Source organism: Nycticebus coucang, chromosome 9 (assembly GCF_027406575.1).
Source record: "Nycticebus coucang isolate mNycCou1 chromosome 9, mNycCou1.pri, whole genome shotgun sequence".
NCBI lineage: Eukaryota > Metazoa > Chordata > Mammalia > Primates > Lorisidae > Nycticebus > Nycticebus coucang.
In genome coordinates this window covers 115,980,770-116,000,068 of record NC_069788.1, presented here as the reverse complement: position 1 = coordinate 116,000,068, position 19,299 = coordinate 115,980,770, and the positions used below count along the sequence as shown (strand labels likewise).

Below are 19,299 nucleotides of genomic sequence, written 5' to 3'. Positions count from 1 at the left end.
GGCGGGGGGAGTTCCTGCCGTACTGCTGGTATTGCTGATGTGGGTACGTGAGCCCAGCACGGAGGAAATCAGAGGATGTAGGCATGGTTTGAGCTCTGAGTTCAACCACATCTGAAGCCTCTGGCTTTTTTTTTTTTTAAATCTTTTTACTTTAGAATAGTTTTAAATTTACAGAAAAGTTATGGAAATATTACAGAGCATTCCCATAGATTCTAGACTCAGTTTTGCCTATTATTATTATTGTTTTTGAGAGCAAGTTTCACTGTTGCCCAGGCTAGAGAGCTGTGGCATTATACCTCACAGCAAACTCAAACTCTTGGGCTCAACCAATTCTCTTGCCTCAGCCTCCCAAGTAGCTGGGACTACAGGTGCCTGCCACAACGCCCGGCTATTTTTAGAGATGGGGTCTTGCTCTGGTTCAGGCTGGTCTCAAACCCACCTGCTTTGGCCTCCCAGAGTGCTGGGATTACAGGCATAAGCCACTGTACCCAGCCTTCACATTTTTCTTATGTCAATCCCACTGAAAGATAATTTCGCACTGCAAAGTGCAGATCCTCCCTGGGCTGCGGTAAGCAGTTAGCTGGGTACTGTATCGGGAGACTTGGGAGACTGGGGCCAGGTGCAGTTCAAGTTGCAGCCTGGTGATTTTAGAAAAGTCACTTAACATCTGAGCTATAAAAGCACAGGGATGGGAGAGCACTAGGTGACATCGTATAATCACGAAGTGTTCTGGAGACCAAGACTGTGCCTCTATTTGCTGACCCAACTGCTGGGGAATATAATGCAGCCCCCTAACTGGGGTTGCTAGATAAAATACAGGGCATCCAGTTAACTCTAAACTTCAGATAAGTGATGAGTATTTTTTTAGTATGTCTCCAATATTGCATGGAGGTATGCTTATACTAAAACAATTATTCATCATTTATCTGAAATTCCAAGTTTACTGTGCATCCTATATCTTTTATTTACTAAATCTGGCAACCCTGCCCCCAATGCCATCCCATTTTCAGGTTCCTCAGGGCGTATCCTGGAGGGATGGTGTCTGAGACTTCAACTTCACCCATAAAGGAAGCCGAGCCATGTAGTGTCCTGGGAAGAACAGAACAGCGTCTCTGTTGGACTCTTTTGAAGTCAAAGTTCTGCTCCACTGCTTTAGGTAAGTTGTTCCACCATTCTGAGCTCCATGTCCATACTTCGTTGTACCATGGGTTGATATTTCACAGGCACCATTATAACACTCTGCAGGGTCTGACATCTAGTGGGAACTCAGTCAGTGGTGGCCGCTACTGTTACTCAAATGAACTGAGAAGGCAGGAGAGGAGACTGGAAGCCTTGGGAAGGTTCCCCCTCATTCCCACAGAGGCCCCTTCTCTGAGCCCGGGACAATGCTAGTTCCCAGAATAAAAGTGCCACTTCATGCCTTGGATTTGTAGTGGTGCTGTCAGTTTGGGAAGCCACTTGAGGATTCCTTTTTAAAAAATGGCTTTGTCATTTATAATAGTGGGTTAAAAAAAAAACGACGGGCACTGAATCAAACAGGAAAACAAGATAAATGTCCAACAATGGGGGAACTAGTTACATTATTTGGTACAAACCCATGATGGTGTATTTGGCAGTGTTTAAAAATAATCACATTTTCAAAGACTATTAATATAGGAGGCCTGATGAGGTGGCTTACGCCAGTAGTCCCAGCACTTTGGCATGGCCACAGAGAGAGGATTGCTCGAGGCTATGAGCAACAGTGAGACCCTATCTCTACAAAACATAATAAAAAAATTAGCCAGCCATGATAGTGCTCTTGTAGTCCCAGCTACTCAGGAGGCTGAGGCAGGAGGATTGCTTGAGCCCAGGACTTGGAGGCTGCTGTGATGACACTACTGCACTCTAGCCCTGGTGACATTGGAACATGCCTCCAGATGTAAGTAAAAGCGAGAGATAAAACTATATACACAACCTGATTCCAATTAAACAAAGATAATTATGTATATAACTTATACATAGAAAATACTAGGAGAGAATATTCTGGAAAGTTGATGATGGTTAGTTAATCTCTAGGCTGAGAATTTAAAGTCAATTTAAATTTTCTTAATTATTCTATTTTGTACTTGCCACATCCTTTATAAATCAGTTCTTTGACTCACAAACTTTATAAATCAGTTCTTGACTTTCACTGGAGTTGAAAGGCATTCAGGTGGCATCAAACTATAGCACTTTAATGATGAGGAAACTGAGGCCCAGGCCTAGGAATGCAGTTCAGGCTGGTGGGAAAGCTAAATGTGTTTGCCCGTCTGGCCCTGCCTGGTATAGGGGGGATGCCCACACCTCCAACTCGCTTGAGGGGGTGACCTTGTGGGGGGAATGGGGTACCCTCTCCCAAGGGGCACAGCAGAGCAGAGAGGAGAGGGGAGGGGTGATTGTAGGATGGAGACTGGGTGGAAGTGAAGATGGGGGAACCTTTCAAAAATGGAAACCAGATGAGCTGTTCAAAGGGGAGCAAATTCTCCATGGCAAGCTCCTTTGTTGTGAGTGAGCGTGTGAGGCGGCGGCAGCTGCATGCCTCCCCCCAGCCCATGGCCCCGATGGGGTAGACACGGATAACTGCATTAGATGCACTCAGCTCTTTTCAATAAAACACTCTTGTTGGAGGCACAATAGGGGGAAGGAGGCAGCAACCCTAGGCTGGGGCCGGGGGCGCCCTGCCCTCTCCCGGAGGGAGAGAATGTGCACACTCATTTTTCAGGGCCCTGCTAATTGACTGCCATGTGGTTCAAAAGAAAAGGCTGAACTCCTCAAGTCCACCTCCACCGGAAATGAGGTCAACCCCCACCTCCAGCCCGCCACCATGGGTCTGTCCCTGGGGCGTAGCCAGGGACCATGGTGCAGCTGGCCACAGGTGGCGAGGGGGACTGGGTCTTGCAGAATGTTTTCCTGCAGTTGCTTTTGACTCAGAAAATAAGCAAGGTGTCCTGATGGGTTCTCCCAAAGGGACTGGGTACCCAGCCTTCTAGTTGCTGTGTCAAATACGCCCAAGGAAGGAAGCAGGTGACAGCTGCAAATGTAAAAAGCAATTGCAGGGCGGAAAGTCTTCATTAGTGATTAACCAAATGCTGCCATCTTTCAGTGATTCTAGTAAAGATAGCCCAGCACATACTTTGAAGTTAACAAAGAAGGAAAGAATATTTCTTGAACCACTCCAGTGAGTTGCTTTAATTATAAGTGTGGTTTTTGACTGTCCCTGTTTTACAGATGTGGAAGCCATGGCTTGGAGAGGTTACTGGCTGCTAAAATCACAAAGCTGGGAAGTGGTAGAGCTGGAATTAGAACCCCGGTCTGTTTGACCTTAAAGCAGGGTTTCTCAAACGTGGCACTACTGACATTTTAGCCTGGGTAATTCTTTTCCGTGGGGGCCTGTGCATTGCAGGATTTTTGGATCTCCCCCTCCAGGTGGGATTGCCAAAAATGTGGCCAGACATTGCCAAATGTCCCCCGGGAGGCAAGTTTGCCCCCTGTAGAGAACCACTGTTTTAAAACAACCCTGGCATGCTGCACTGAGCTGACATGATTGTCTTTGCTGGGCTCTGTAATTTCATCCTTTGGGAAAATCAGTTGACTAGTCACATGGGATTTTTTCTTAAAGTTGAGCACTCTGGTTGGTGGTGGTGTGGGTGTTGGTGGCAGGAGAAGAGTTGGCTGCATCAGGCAAGGCCAACCTGCCTGTATGCCAGAAGCCAAAGGGCTGTGGAGTGCTGCAGGCTTTTTGAGCTGGGTGTCTGTCTGGACACATTTCTTGAGACCCATTGGGTTGGGAGGGGCCCTGAACTAGTCCTTTCTGTGCTCCCCATTTGAGACTGCCAAGACTGTCTGGCAGAGGGTGAGCCAGCCCCCTCTTCCATTCATTATGCCAGATGGCAAGAGTAGCTTTGGCTATTGAAAGAGCTAAAACATCAAGGCAGCATGAAGGAAGGTGATGTCACCTGTGCAAAAAATGGGGTCTGAGCCTTGTCTTGCAACTAGTAGGGAGAGGACTCTATTGTGGGCAGCCAGCCCCACTGCTGGCCCCAGGGCTGGGGAAGGGGCTCACACTGGTTTCCATTTTTAGCTGCAACTCATGAATGACCCTGCCTCCACTTCTGGTGAATCCTACTGTGGCCTATTCCACTCCCTAGGCCTCAAAGCTGACAGGCCACCCAAAAGCCAGCCCCAGGTTTGGGGCCACAGTATACCAAGGCCTGTTTCAGTTCAACTGCCTCCTTCTCATTCAGACCAGAGCTGAGGTACAACAGGGTTTGATCATATTTGTTTTTCCAGTCTGGCCTTCCTACTCCCCAAATGGCTGTATCGACTTTTGACTGAAAATGCTTTTTACCAAAGGCACCTCCAGGAAGAGTGTCAGGTCCACAAAGAAGCTAGAGGCACCAGGGCCTACCAGGCTTCAGGCTGGCCCCCAGCACCCTCATGGGCTGTGTGTTATTTAGCAGACTCATGGGTGGGGGCTCAGAGACTCAGGGATGGGTTTATCTTTTTTTGACAAAGACCTCTCAGGAGAGCATAGAGGACGAGCGCTTGAAGAATTCAAAGAGAGATGGGCTTCAGGAAGAAGGAAACCAGGAAATTGGGAGAGTAAAGAGCAAACAGTATACATATAATGAAGGGTCAGGATTTTCGATAATTGAAGTTTGTATCTCTCTTTTCCTCTAATATGCCCATAAGCTTTTGGGGTAAGCAGAAAAATATGTATGTGCATAATATACTCTCCCCATCCCTGGTGTAGCTTGACATAGTAACTACATCTTTCCTGTTTCCTTCTTAGCCAATGATAGATATTTGGTGTCCACAACTTCCTTCTAAAAGGACCATTTTAAAAAAGGAAGACATGAAAAAAAGTGTGTGTGAATATTTGTGTCTCTACCATATGTAACTGCTTTCTTTTCTTTTCTTTCTTTTGAGTGTCTCTCCTCTGGATGGTTTACATTTGCCCTCCTTTTGCTGAGATAATTTGCACTTTCCAACTTCATTAGCTGCAACCCCCTCCTGCCCTGGGACAAAAAATAGGGCCAAACTGTTCAAAAGAACACATGGAGACCCCATTAATGCTGGCCCTAATTGTGCCAATTCAAACCCCTCAATAACTCTAATTAAAACCTGTCTTGTGCCGGGTGCTGAGTGGCAACACAGCTGTCATCCCAGACAATCACATAACAGCTATGAGAAAAGGGGTCTCTCTGTGCAATTTTTGGTGGTGGTTGTTATGGAAAGGGTCAGTGTGGGAGGATTAAGACTGGGCTTGCCGTCAGAGTGGGGAACCTTGAAAAAGTCTGTGATGTCAGATCACAGTTTGAAATCGGAAGACCTTTAGCTTTTTTCCTCTAGCTTCCCCCTCCCTTTTCCTCCCCCACAGGCAGGAACACCTGCCAACTGCCTGGAAGGGGCCATGACCAGCAGACACATGGATACCACAAGTCCACTGAAACATTGAAAAGAAAAGGAAACTCCCCCCGTGCACACCCCCCCAAGAAAACCCCAACTCCAACCAGCAAAACCACACTCCAAAAACTAAGAGTTTTTTTTCCTCTGCTTCCAACTTTGTCTTTTAGGATCCAGCTGCACTTTGCTGGGCACCATAAATAACTCTGCAATTACATTAATTGGTTGCATATTTGTTGACACTGAAGGAGTGGCCCTTAAGGTTGGGGGAGGTGGATTTCAGCTGCAATTTAACATTCTTCCCCTCTGCCATGCACTCATGTCTGATTCCAACTGCCCCATTTAGTTTTCCTAAACCAAGGGATGGGGGAAAGTGGTGGGCAGATGCACCCATTTCTGAATGAGTTTGACAGCATCCAATCAGACTCCCATCTCTCTGTTGGCTAAACTTTGTTGACCCACTGGGTTTGGCAGTTATAGGTAGTATTCCACTATGGGAGAACTTGAAAGATGGGTTCCTGGTTATAGTTTCCTCTAGGGCAGGGGATGTGGAAGGCTCACTGTCAGGTATATTGTTTGGGTTGGAGGAGAACTGGTTAGACCTTTACCTGAATCTCCAGAACCGTCATGAATTCTTCTAAAGGCTTGGAAGAATTATGCAGTCTCTTGAATTCTATTCCTTGGGAAGCAACCGGATTTTAGTTAACTTCATTCACTCTACCTCAGTCAGTCAGCAAGAACATGTGCGTTCAGTTTAAAAACCAGCTCTCTGGGGCGGCACCTGTGACTCAACGGAGTAGGGCGCCGGCCCTATATGCCAGATGTGGCAGGTTCAAACCCAGCCCTGACCAAAAACTGCAAAAAAAACCCCCAAAACCAGCTCTCTGTTAGTTGGGAGGACTTTGCTCAGCAGAGCGAAGGGTGATGGGGCAGCAAGCAGGGACTGAGCCCCAGCTGGCCCCTCTGTGTGGGCTGAGGACCAGAAACTCAGGATGCTTTTCCCCTCTGCTAGGGATGAGACTAGAGGAATTTCTTTGGGGTCCTGGCATGGGCTGCAAGGGGGGGACAACAAAGCATGAACCAAGCTGAAGACCTGGCCCTGCTGAGTGATCAGAGAAGTCCGTGGGAGGAGCAGTGTGTTTGTTTTGCTTACTGCTGTGCCTCAGTGTGCCCCCCTGTGCCCAGAACTGGCCTGCCACTGAGCAGGCTTTCAGCTAGTGTCTAATGGTGGATGGTTGAGGACCTGAAGTTCTGGTGTCCAGGAGCTCTGAGTGCTTGAGAAGGAAGGAATGACATGAATCTGAAGCCACATAGTTCATTTATACATGGTGGGGTGGAAAGGAGCACAGGCTCTGGAACCACAGACCCCACATTCAATAAACCTATTTTCCAGAGCCACTGTAGGGATAAATAAGATAATGTAAGTAAACACAACAAAAGTGCCTTCCTTTTCCTTTCTGTGTGACACCAATAAGAATAACTCTGAATCTAGGCCTCTGATTTCCTCACTGCAAAATAAGGATAATACACACAGCAGAGACCTACCAATGAGCGAAGGGAGAGGCAGGCTTGAGACCCTCACTGCCTGGGTGAACACAGCCTTGAGGCCAGCTCTCACCCTTCCTTCTTTGGTTTGCTGTCCCCCTGCCTGAAATGCTCTTCTCCCAGATTTCTGCGTGTTTCTGCCCAAATGTCACCTTACCAGAACCGTCTTCCTCGAGTGCTCTGTCTGAAATAGCAGGCTGCGGGCGGCGCCTGTGGCTCAGTGAGTAGGGCGCCGGCCCCATATGCCGAGGGTGGCGGGTTCAAACCCAGCCCCGGCCAAACTGCAACAAAAAAATAGCCGGGCGTTGTGGCGGGCGCCTGTAGTCCCAGCTGCACGGGAGGCTGAGGCAAGAGAATCGCATAAGCCCAAGAGTTAGAGGTTGCTGTGAGCCGTGTGACGCCACGGCACTCTACCCGAGGGCGGTACAGTGAGATTCTGTCTCTACAAAAAAAATTAAAAAAAAAAAAAAAGAAATAGCAGGCTGCTCACTTTCTATATCCCTGCTGTATTTTTCCTGATGGTGCTTATCACCTCCCCCATATTATATATTAGTTATTTGTTATCTATCTTCTTTCTTACATTCTGACTTTTCTGAGAATAGGAACTGGTTTGTTTTATTTGTGGCTGTCTCCATAGCACTTAGAACAGTGCCTGGAAAATAGCAGATACTCAGTATTTATATTTACTGAGTGGATGGACGAAGGGGTGGTGACAATTTCTCATCACCAAGCAGGAAGAGGATCTGGTTCTAAGTATTTTTTGGGTCAAGTTACTCCATGGTAAATGCATTATAAAAGGGTGGCCTTTCTTTCATTGGTTTCCAACCTAGGGTCCCTAGAGCAGGGTTTAAGATCATGGCCTTTGGAGCCAGATAAATTCCATGGTCTGGATAGAAATCTTGGCTCCACCCTTTAACAGCAGTGTGAATTTGGGATGATTACCGAGCACCTCTGAGCCTCGGTTTCCTCATCTGAAGATAAAAATAATTTTTACTTCATAGGACTGCTGGCTGATTTGAGATAATGTTTGAAAAGTGTTGACACAAAGTATGTGTACAAGAAATGGTAAGTGCCATTGCCATTGTGGTCATCATCATCTTCATTATCTTTTTTTTTTTTTTTTTGAGATAGTCTCACTATGTTGCCCTCAGTAGAGTGCTGTGGCATCACAGCTCACAGCAACCTCAAACTCTTGGGCTTAAGAGATTCTCCTGCCTCAGCCTCCCAAGTAGCTGGGACTACAGGTGCCCGCCATAATACCCAGCTATTTTTTGTTGCAGTTGTCATTGTTGTTTAGCTGGCCACCACTGTGCTATGGGCGCTGAGCCCATCTTCATTATCTTGAAGACAGAGCCCCTCCTTAACTGAGAGTGGGCTGATCTAAGGTGGGGCAATACCAGGAGAAGAAGTGACCAAAAGGAGTGCAGGCTTTTATTTTGAAATATCTTCCCTCACTGATCATGCAGAAGGAGGCAGGAGCTGAGCCCAGTTTTGCTGCTTTATTCCTTTGCTCTCTTATTTTTAAAACTTGCACTGAGTTGCCAATCACATAGTCTTGCAGATGTAGAAGGACCACAAATTCCTCACAGAGTTTGTTCCCTCAAGCTTGGACAGCTGGTGCAGAAGGTCCCCAAATGGTATTTGGGTCATTATCACCTTGGCAAGGAATTCTTCTTTAAACCAGAATAGGGTTTTGTCCACTGCCAGAGTAAATACAATCCCTTCAAAGGGGTCAAACCGATGAATCAGGGGCAGACAAATCCCAGTTTTATTTTTCACTTTTGCTAGAATGTTGTGAGTGGGCACACCCATCTTCTCTTATAGCCTTCAAGACCTAAGGGTATGGGCAAAGCCACTGCCTGCTCCAAGGGCTCCCAACTTGCCTGCCCACATTCGGACCTACGACTGTTGGAACACATCAGCCTTACCCCACTGCAGTAATTTATCTACCCAAGTGCCCTGAATTCTACTGTATCGTATAACTGTATGCATCTATATATATGTGCATGTTTATATACACATATGGAAACACATGAAATGCATGCAAACCATAGTCATCCCTTGCTTTTGGCGAGTTGGACACAGTGTGGGATTTAGAATGAGCTAGGCCTCAGCTTCAAATTTGGGCTTTGCCATGTAATAGCTTTGGGACCCAGGTCAAGTCACTTGCTTTCACTTAGAAGCTAACTGGTAAAAAGGTTCCAAATGGAAAGTCCAATGTGGTCCCACCTGTGTGAACACCTTTATGTACATGAAAAGGAGCATTTCTTGTTTCTCCAGGCAAGAGATATGGAATTGGCTGGGCAAAGACTGGGTTTCTGGGTAGGGAAGGGGACAGACACCTGCTTTGGAGATGGGAGAGATCTGTGGAAGGAGGGGTGCAGATGAGAGAACAGGCAGAGACTGCTTAAGCAATCCTCTTGCCTCAGCCTCCTTGAGTAGTAGCGGTAGCCCCAGCTACACAGGAGGTTGAGGCAAGAGAATCACTTGAACACAGGAGTTTGAGGTTGCTGTGAGTAGGCTGATAGCCAGGGCACTCTAGTATGGCCCACAGAGTGGGACTCTGTCTCAAAAAAAAAGAAAAAAAAAAAGTACTTAAAGTTCAGGGACAGGGTGGTTCTTATTCCCCCACTCAGTTGGTACACCAGATAGCACATGTGAAGCAGGATGAATGAGGGTGAAAGCCTTGGGTTGAATGCCTCCTGTCCTATGTGCGATGTATTCTGATGCATTAACATCATATCACAAGGTACTTGTTAGTGCACTGTTTAATTAGTGCCTATCCTCTCAAAATATATAGGCAGCCTAAAAGGACACTGCAAAAAACTCTTTTAAAGATAGATTAACTCTGCAAAATAATATTAAAACAACAATATTGCTCTCCTTTCCCCCCATAATGAGGTTAAAAACAAAGATCTGGCAAGAAATCAGTGACTAAAGCAAATTGAAAAGACCTTGAAGTCTACTTAAGCATCTTGTTGTAACTAAATATTTTGCCTTAAAATATCAGTGAGTGATAAACTGAAGCCATCATGATTCACAAGACATAAAGATATCATTTATTTCATGTTTATTTTATCCTTTAAAATAATCTTTACATTGTGTACATAATATATCTATACACATAATATATTCAGACATCTTGTAACTAGATATGCATATAGCAGGGGAGGGTGCTCAAAATGTTTGGGCTGTTGGAGGCATGCGATAAAAAAATGCTGGAGCCCACTGACTAAGACCGAACCTCCAACTGTATAGATGAAGTAATTGGGAGCAGAGAAATAAAGCCACATGCCCAGGGCCTCACTGCAAGCTAGTCTTGGGGGTCAGAGCAGATACCAGGACTCAGGGGATTTCCTGCCCAGAGCTTTGAGCAGGCATGGGATTGTGCAAATTGTTATTATAGACATGGCACCTCCCAGCCCCAAGGTATTGACTATGAATGGAGGAAACAGAGTGTTTTCTTTTGAGACTGAGTCTTGATGTATTGCACTGGGTAGAGTGCTGTAGAAACATAGCTCACAGCAACCTCAAATTCTTGGGCCTGAGCAATCTTCTTGCCTCAGCCTCCCAAATAGGTAGGATTACAGGCGAGCACTACCATGCCCAGCTATTTTTTCTATTTTTAGTAGAGATGGAGTCTCACTTTTGCTCAGGCTGGTCTCAAACTCCTGAGCTCAAGCAATCCAGCTGCTTTGGCCTCCCAGAGTACTGGGATTATAGGCATGAGCCACCACATCCATGTGGAAATAGAGTTTTTCTTTCCCTGTGTATTTTAGCTATATCTGAAGAAAATGGTGTGGCAGTACCAGGGTCCAGATTATGTTCAGGACATGTTAGGCACCTGAAGAATGCGGACTTTTAACAGTAGCAGCTGCCCACTAACTATATTTAATTCATACTATTACAGACTTTCTGTTCTGCTGCTATCCCGTACTTCTCTTAGTAGGTAGTAAATATTCTAGAACCTAATAAAATATAATTTTTTTAGAGATATTCCATTTCTGAGGGTTTTCTGTTGCTGGACTGCTCTTCCCTTCATTAAGGAAGAAAAAGAAAATTTTACTAGTGCTCAGAAAGTGCTGGAAACAGAGAGGAAGAGGCTGGTGGGATTGAGCTGGAAGAAAAACAAGAAGGGAGACATGGATGGGAGAATAGTGAGGAGAGAGAACTGGAGAGGCTGAGTCTAGGCCGAGAGAGCTGAGCTCCCAGGAGGTAGAGGGTGCTATGGGGGAGGGGTGTCCGGGAGGAAGGGCTGTGGCTCACTTTACTATTGCTTCTATTAATCCAATTAAAGTGTTGAAAATCAGATCTTACGTGAAGCTTTGAACATGAACTTTTCATTATAGCACTGGGGTGGGGGAGGCACCCATGAGGTAGGGGTAGGGGGGTAGGGAGGCCTCCTGGTTTTCCCCAGGACAGCCCTGCCTGTGTGGTGCTGGGCTCAAGACAGCCCTCTGAAGCTCGGCTTCCTCCCTCACGCGCCATCTGCCCTATTTTTATTTCCTTTGACTGCTGACAACCTCATTTTGTCCAGTGGTAGGGTGCTTGGCAGGTATGGGCAGAAAGAGTGGTTCACTGAAGGCCCCCTGCTGCGATCTCAGAAAGGGTGCCCCACCTTGCCTCCCAGCATGAGGACAGTGGGCTCCAAAGGCAAAGGAGAAAGGTGCTGGATACAAATGCCCGACACCACACTCATTTGCTTCAACTTGGTATGAGAAGAGCAGCTGAGAAACCCCAAGCCCTCAAAAACATCCCCTCTGATCCTGAGAAAACAGACAACACCAGGAAGGGCAAAGGTGTGCCCAGATGGGAAGAACGGCCCTCGCCCAGCCCAGTGTGCCTTCCACACTTTCTTCATTACCTGAAATGCAGACTGCCGGGTGCCATGGGGTGCAGGCTGCCTGTTCTCCAGGGCTGAGCTGCACAGCCCAGTCTGAGACAAAGAACAGAAAGCAAACAAACGCGCTCCCTGCACTGTCTGACCTAACTAGGGCAAAGGAAACAACCCAACCACACATCTTGCCTGGCTTTTCAGTCTCGTTTCCGTTTCCTGGCCTCCCTGACTGGGAAGCCAGGCAGATGGCCCAGCTCACACAGCAAAATCGCCCAAGCTCGCCCTGTTAGCTGCTAGGGTGGAGATTAAAAATCCAAACGACATCTCCTTTTGCCACTCGGACTTTCACCCAAACTGAATTTGTTATGTGGCCAATAATTTGTTTAGATTAAAACCAAAAAAGTCAAAGAGTAAAGTGCGTTGCCTGCCACACTCCACGCTGCGCGTTCTTTTCCCTGTGGACTTGCCTTCACCCTGTCCCCTGGACTGCTTGCAGGACAGATGAGAAGCCTGGCTCGGGTGCATGGGGGTCAGGGTTTCATGGCAGCTCTCTCCTTGAACTCCCCTCTCCGTGCTCTGCTCCCTTATGCACTGGGGTTTCCCTGAGCCGCCCATACCCAAGAAGAGGGCCCTCCCCCGCCCACCTGGGGTTTAATCTCCACCAGGCCTCTGCCCTGCTGAGCTGCTGGTGTGTGGTCCTTGCACTGAAGTGCCTCGGCAGCTGGAAACAGTGAGGAGGGAAGGGGAACCTTGAGCATAAAACCCTGGTACTTTTCAAAACAAAATGAATGACTCCAGCTTTTAATCAGTTTAGGGCTGAGGCTGGAGAACTGCTTTGGTTTTACATAGACAAAGCCCTTTTAGCTCTCTGCTTTCTGAAGAACCTGTGACTGACCTGTATGCAAATGGCCACAGAGGCCTGGGCTGGGAGGACTGGGGCTGTTGAGCTGGGCCCTTGCGGTTGGGTGGCGGGGTGACCCATAGAATCTGCAATCATCCTAGAGTTACTTATTGTAAAGTAGCGAAGGGTGCACCAGCCCTCTGGCCTAAGATTGTCAGAATTATCAAACAGAAATCCAGGATGTCTAGGTGAATTTCAGATAAACGATGTGTACATTTTAGTATAAAAATATCCCATGCAATAAAACAGGGTTATGAAATATCGGACACACTTGTAGTAAACATTTTTCGGTTGTTTATCTGACATCAGATTTCACAACTCTTTCCCCCTCTTCATCTCTTTTAGGTCCTCCTCTTTACTTCCCAAAGTGCTTTTTGGACTTAGGTCTTCCTGGAGCCCTGAAGCCAGAAAAGCCCTTGCAAGTTGGAGTCTGAGAAGCTGAGCTGAAGCAGTACTGCTGACGCAGTCCGCTCAGCCTTCCCCACACACACCTTCCAAGATTATCTAGTTAAGGTTTCTCCATGGTGGAGAGGGTGTTTATCTCAGGAGACTCTAGGACGTAGTCACACATAGACAACAGGTGTTGTGATACAGGTAAAGGTTACTTTGATGATACAATGTTTTCTTTGATGATTCTTAGGTATTTTGTTAAAGTGAAAATCACTTTTCTGTTATTTAAACATTTTGCTTTGTTAGAGGCTAGGCACCTGTAGCACAGTGGTTACGATGCCAGCCACATACACCAAGGCTGGCGAGTTCAAACCCAGCTCAGGCCAGCTAAACAACAGTGACAACTGCAACCAAAAAATGGCTGGGCGTTGTGGTGGGTGTCTGTAGTCCCAGCTACCTGGGAGGCTGAGACAAGATAATCACTTAAGCCCAAGAGTTGGAGCTTGCTGTGAGCTGTGATGCCTTCGCACTCTACTGAGGGCCACATAGTGAGACTCTGTTTCAAAAAAACCAACAACAAACATTTTGCTTTGTTAGAATGGGGACTACTTTGATGTTATTTCCTATCAGATAAAGTTAAAATTTTCTTTTTTTTTTAATTATTATTATTATTTTTTATTGTTGGGGATTCATTGAGGGTACAATAAGCCAGTAAAGTTAAAATTTTCTTGGTTGGTTTCCTTGTATGTCATTATACAAGTTATTAGAATTGTAGCTGAAGCAGAACAGAATAGAGAGTCTACTTTTGTTGTTCTCCAGAATTGCTGGCCTTCTAACAAATAAAGCTTGTTTAGACCAAAACCCCATCTCTGCATATTAGCTGGACAATGCCAGACCCTGTCATTGTCCAGTTAACAGCCCTGTATTCCCTCTACCTTTCTGTCTAGTTATAATACTCTCACTTCTTAGCCTGGGATCTCTGTACTCATCAATGCTTTCTTTTCTCTTGGTTCAATCCTACTCATTGCGTTCACCCAGTGCTTCTGAAAACTCAAGGCAACGATGATGATGTCTACAATTTAGTCATGCCCCCTCCCTCCTCCCGAGTGCAAACACCATTAGTTAGTTGCTTTACTAACTTTAATCCATTTAACCCTTACCACAAAACTACAAAGAAGACTTTTTATTGTGGGAGAACGTGTATAACATAAAATTTACCATTTTAAACATTTTTAGGTATACAGTCAGCAGCATTAAGTATATTCACATTGTTGTGCAATCATCACCGCCATCCATCTTCAGAACTTTTTCAACTTCCCAGACTGAAACCCCACACCCATTAAATCCATTCCCCTCCCCCTCCAAGGTCCTGGCAACCACCCATTCTATTATTTCTGTGCCTATGAATCTGACTACCTGGACACTCGTGTAAGTGGAATCATACAATATTTATCCCATTGAGCTTGTCTTATTTCACCTAACATAAAGTCTTTGAGGTTTATCCATATCGCATGCGTATAACGCATTTTTTCATCCATTTATCCTTCAGTGGCTGTTTGGGTTGCTTCCACCTTTTGGCTATTGTGAATAAACATTGGTGTACAAATATCTGTCTGAGTTCCTGCTTCAATTCTTTTGGGTATATACCCAGATGTGGAATTACTAGGTTGTATGGTGATTTTATGTTTCATTTTTTGACGTACTGCCATACTGTTTTCCATAGCAGCTGTATCATTTTACATTCCAACCAGGAAAGCATGGGAGTTCCAATTTCTCTACATCTTTGGCAGCACTTGTCTTGTTTAAATTTAAATAATGTCAATTCTAGTAGGTGTGAATAAGAAAGATACTTTTTTTGTGATTAATAATTTAATGAAACTCGAATTCATTAGCATATGTAGATTTTTACAAAATCACCTTACTGAAGCCTGTAGAGTGTGCCCCAATGGCCCTGAACAAGCCACGGTGGATGAGCTGAAATATGTCATCTTGTTCTCTTTTAAAAGCTACTTAATTTTTCTTTAAATTTCAGATTTATGTGAGGGTACAAACAATTAGGTTACAATGTTTGTATTTGTTAGGTAGAGTCCCTGTTGTAGTTGTGTCCCACACCCAGGAGGTGTGCCATGTACCCTTACATGGTGCCCATTAGGTGGGAGCACACCAATCTCTTTCCCTTCCCCCTTCTCTCTCCTTCCCTCTGACTTGAATTGGACTAAGTCTTTTTCTTTTGGGGGTGTATATTAGTTTATCTACTGGCTTCATATTAATATTGAGTACACTGGATACTTGCTTTTGCATTCTTGTAATACTTTACTAAGAAGAATGTTTCAACTCCATCCAGGTTAATACAAAAGATGTAAAGTCACCATCTTTTTTATGGCTGAATAGTATTCCATGGCATACATATACCACGGTTTGTTAGTCCATTCCTGGGTTGATGGGCATTTAGGTTGTTTCCACATCTTGGTGATTGTAAAATGAGCTGCAATAAAAGAAAGACACTTTTAATTACTGTTTTAAAAATGAAAAAACTAAAAACTGAGGCTCAGATGAAGTGATTTGTCTACAATCAACCAGCAAGTAACAGATGGAATTTGTATTAAGGTCCATCTAACTCCCAAACTGGGGCTTTTTTTTTTTGAGACAGAGTCTCAAGCTGTCACCCTGGGTAGAATGCTGGGGTGTCACAGCCCACAGCAACGTCAAACTCTTGGGCTTAAGTGACTCTCTTGCTTCAGCCTCCCAAGTAGCTGGGACTACAGGCACCTGCCACAATGCCCGGCTATTTTTGTTGTTGTTGTTGCAGTTATCATTGTTGTTTTAGCTGGCTGGGTTTGATTCTGCCAGCCTCGGTGGATGTGGCCAGAGCCCTAACAACTGAGCTACGGGCACTGACCCCAAACTTGGACTCTTAATCATTATATTTTCTGCCTCTGATATAAGCATCAAATGCAAATTTTTCTGTCTTTGGACGGATGTCTAATTGTGCAAGACATCTGGTAAGGACACAAGTACAGGAACAAAATATGTCCAAGGATACTTTTCATGTGACAAAACAGCAATAACAAATGATTTCCCCTTAATTTACATTTCATCCTAGCTCTTTTAAAATAATATATTCAATTTGGCCACCCTGTAAGTTTTTACCTTGATATTTCTGGCCTTTTTATGGTTAAAAAAATGTTTTTTTCAGTGTTTTAAAAATTAAAAATTTTAAAAAAATTATTGTGGGTACATAGTTGTATATCTTTATAGAGTGCATGTGAAGTTTGTTTCTTTTTTTCAGACAGAGTCTCACTTTATTGCCTTCAGTAGAGTGCTGTGGCATCACAGCTCACAGCAACCTTCAACTCCTAGGCTTAGGCGATTCTTTAGTCTCAGCCTCCCAAGTAGCTGGAACTACAGGTGCCTGCCACAGCGCCCCACTATTTTTTTATTTGTTGTTGTTGTTGTTGAAGTTTGGCTGGGGCTGGGTTCGAACCTGCCACCCTTGGGATATAGGGCCAGTGCCCTACCCACTGAGTCACAGGTGCTGCCCACATGTGAAGTTTTGATAAAGGCATACAATATAAATTCATCAAATCAGGGTAATTGGGGTATCCATCACCTCAGGGCTTCACTATTTCTTTGTGTTAGGAACATTCCAATTCCACTCCGTTAGTTATTTTAAGGTATACCCTAACTTAATGTTGTTAAATCATAGCTGTGTACATTAATGCAATCATGGGGTTCAATGTACTGGTTTTATATGCAATTTGAAATATTTTCATCAAACTGGTTAACATAGCCTTCATGGCATTTTCTTAGTTACTGTGTTAAGACATTTATATTTTGATGGGGATGTCATTGAATCTGTAGATTTCTTGGGGGTAGTGTGGACATTTTAATAATATCATGGGTCATTACAAAAGTTTTGAGATACATGAAAATCAAGAAACTTAAAATCTGCACAGATGGAAACAAATGAAGCCCTTCCAGCAACACCAATAAACCAATCTAGTTGAAACTTTCAGGGGTGAATCAGAAAGGACACACTGTGCCTGTGTTTCTTGGAAGTGAAATAATGGACCATAACACAGTCTGCCACAAAGCTTTTGTAGTGATCCGTGTATTTATTCTTTCAATCCATGAACATGAAATATCTTTCCATTTTTTTGGTTTTTTCTCCAGTTTCTTCCATCATTGTTTTATAGTTTTCATTATAGAGATCTTTCACTTCTTGGTTAAATTTTTTCCTAGGTATTTTATTTTATTTGTAGCTATTGTAAATGGGATTACTCTTGGTTTCTTTTTCAGATTGTTTTTTTTCTCTCTCTTTTTCAGATTATTTACTGTTGGCATGTAGAAATGATACTGATTTTTAGATATTGATTTTGTATAAATTCACTAACATCATAGTGATGTTTATCAGTTTATTTATTTATCAGTTCTAGTAGTTTTCTGTGTGGAGTCTTTAACTTTCTCTAGATATAAGATTATATCATCTGCAAACATAATTTGATTTCTCCCTTTCCATTTTTTTTTTTTTTGAGACAAAGTCTCACTTTGTCACCCTTGGTAGAGTGGCAATCTCACAGCAATCTCAAACTCTTGGGCTCAAGCGATTCTCTTGCCTCAGCTTCCCAAGTAGCTGGTACTACAGATGCCTGCCACAATGCCCAACTATTTTTAGAGATGAGGTCTCGCTCTGGCTCAGACTGGTTTCCAATCTGTGAGCTCAGGCAATCCTTCCACCTCCATCTCCCAGAGTGCTAGGATTATAGGCGTGAGCCACTGCACCCCTCCCTTTCCTTTTCAATTTGGACACTCTTTATTTTTTTTCTTGTCAAATTGCTCGAGCCAGTACTATATTGAATAACAATGGTGAATGTGGGCATCCTCATCTTGTTCCAGATCTTAGAGGAAAGACCTTAAGGTTTTCCCCATTCAGTAAGATACTAGCTTGGTGTCTGTCATACATGGCTTTTGTCATGTTGAGGTAAGTTATTCTATGCTCAGTTTTGAGAATTTTTATGATGAAGGATGTTGAATTTTATCAAAAGCTTTTTTAGCATCAATTGAAATGATCCTATGGTTTTTGTCTTTCATTCTATTGATATATCACATTGTTTTGTATATGTTGAACCATCCCTGTATCCTTGGGATGAATTCCACTTAATCATGATGACTAATCTTTTGAATACATTGTTGAATATGGTTTTATAGTAATTTTTTGAGGATTTTGGCATCAACGTTCATTAGAGATATTGGTCTACAGTTTTTGGTGTTGTTGTTGTTTCTTTTTGGAATAGTTTAAATAGGGATGGTATTAGTTCTTTGAGTGCTAGCAGTCAAGTCATCAGGTCCTGGGCTTTTCTTTGATGGGAGACTTTTTTCACTGCTTATTGGTTTATTCATATTTTGGACTTCTTCCTGGTTCAATCTTGGTAAGTTGTATCTATCTAGGAATGTATTTGTTTCTTCTGTGTTTTCCAATTTATTGGCATCTAGTTGATCGTAGCAGTCTCTAATGATCCTTTGGATTTCTGCATATCAGTTGTAATGTCTCATCTCTGATTTATTTGGCTTGTCTCTTTTTTTTTCTTAGTCTGTTAAAAGGTGTGTCAGTTTTGTTTATCTTTTCAAAATATCGACTTTTTATTTTGTTCATCTTTCTATATATATATGTATACACACACATACATATACTCTTTTGGTTTTGGTTTCACTTACTTTTATTCTTTTTTTTTTTTTTTTTTAGATAGATTCTCATTATGTTGCCCTTGGTAGAGTGCTGTGATGTCACAGCTCACAGCAACCTCCAACTCCTGGGCATAGGCAATTCTCTTACCTCGGCCTCCTGAGTAGTTGGGACTATAGGTGCCCACCACAACGCCCGGCTTTTTTTCTGTTGTTGTTGCAGTTTGGCTGGGACCGGGTTTGAACCCATCACCCTCAGTATATGGGGCCGGCACCCTACCCACTGAGCCACAGGAGCTGCCCCCAGTTCTCATTGTTTTAGCTGACCTGGGCTGCATTCAAACCCATAAGCTTTGATGTATGTGGTTGGCGCCATAACCACTGTGCTAGGGGTGCTGAACCCATTTACTTCTATTCTAATCTTTATTATTTCTTTTCTTCCACTAATTTTGGGTTTGGTTTGCTCATGTTTTTCTAATTCATTAAGATGCATAATTAGGTTGTTTGCTTGAAGCTTTTC

The 19,299-nt window shown here is 44.0% G+C and overlaps 1 protein-coding gene across 5 annotated transcripts in view; it reads left to right on the top strand.

Annotated features, from left to right (window-relative positions):
• The window catches only part of SMOC1 (SPARC related modular calcium binding 1), a 254,548-nt gene that overhangs the window by 57,790 nt on the left and 177,459 nt on the right, over positions 1-19,299 (top strand). For all 5 annotated transcript variants that reach the window (XM_053602450.1, XM_053602449.1, XM_053602448.1 and 2 more), the window contains one exon: positions 1,011-1,156. The gene's annotated coding sequence lies outside the window, so the exon portion shown is untranslated. The remainder of the gene's footprint in view (positions 1-1,010; positions 1,157-19,299) is intronic.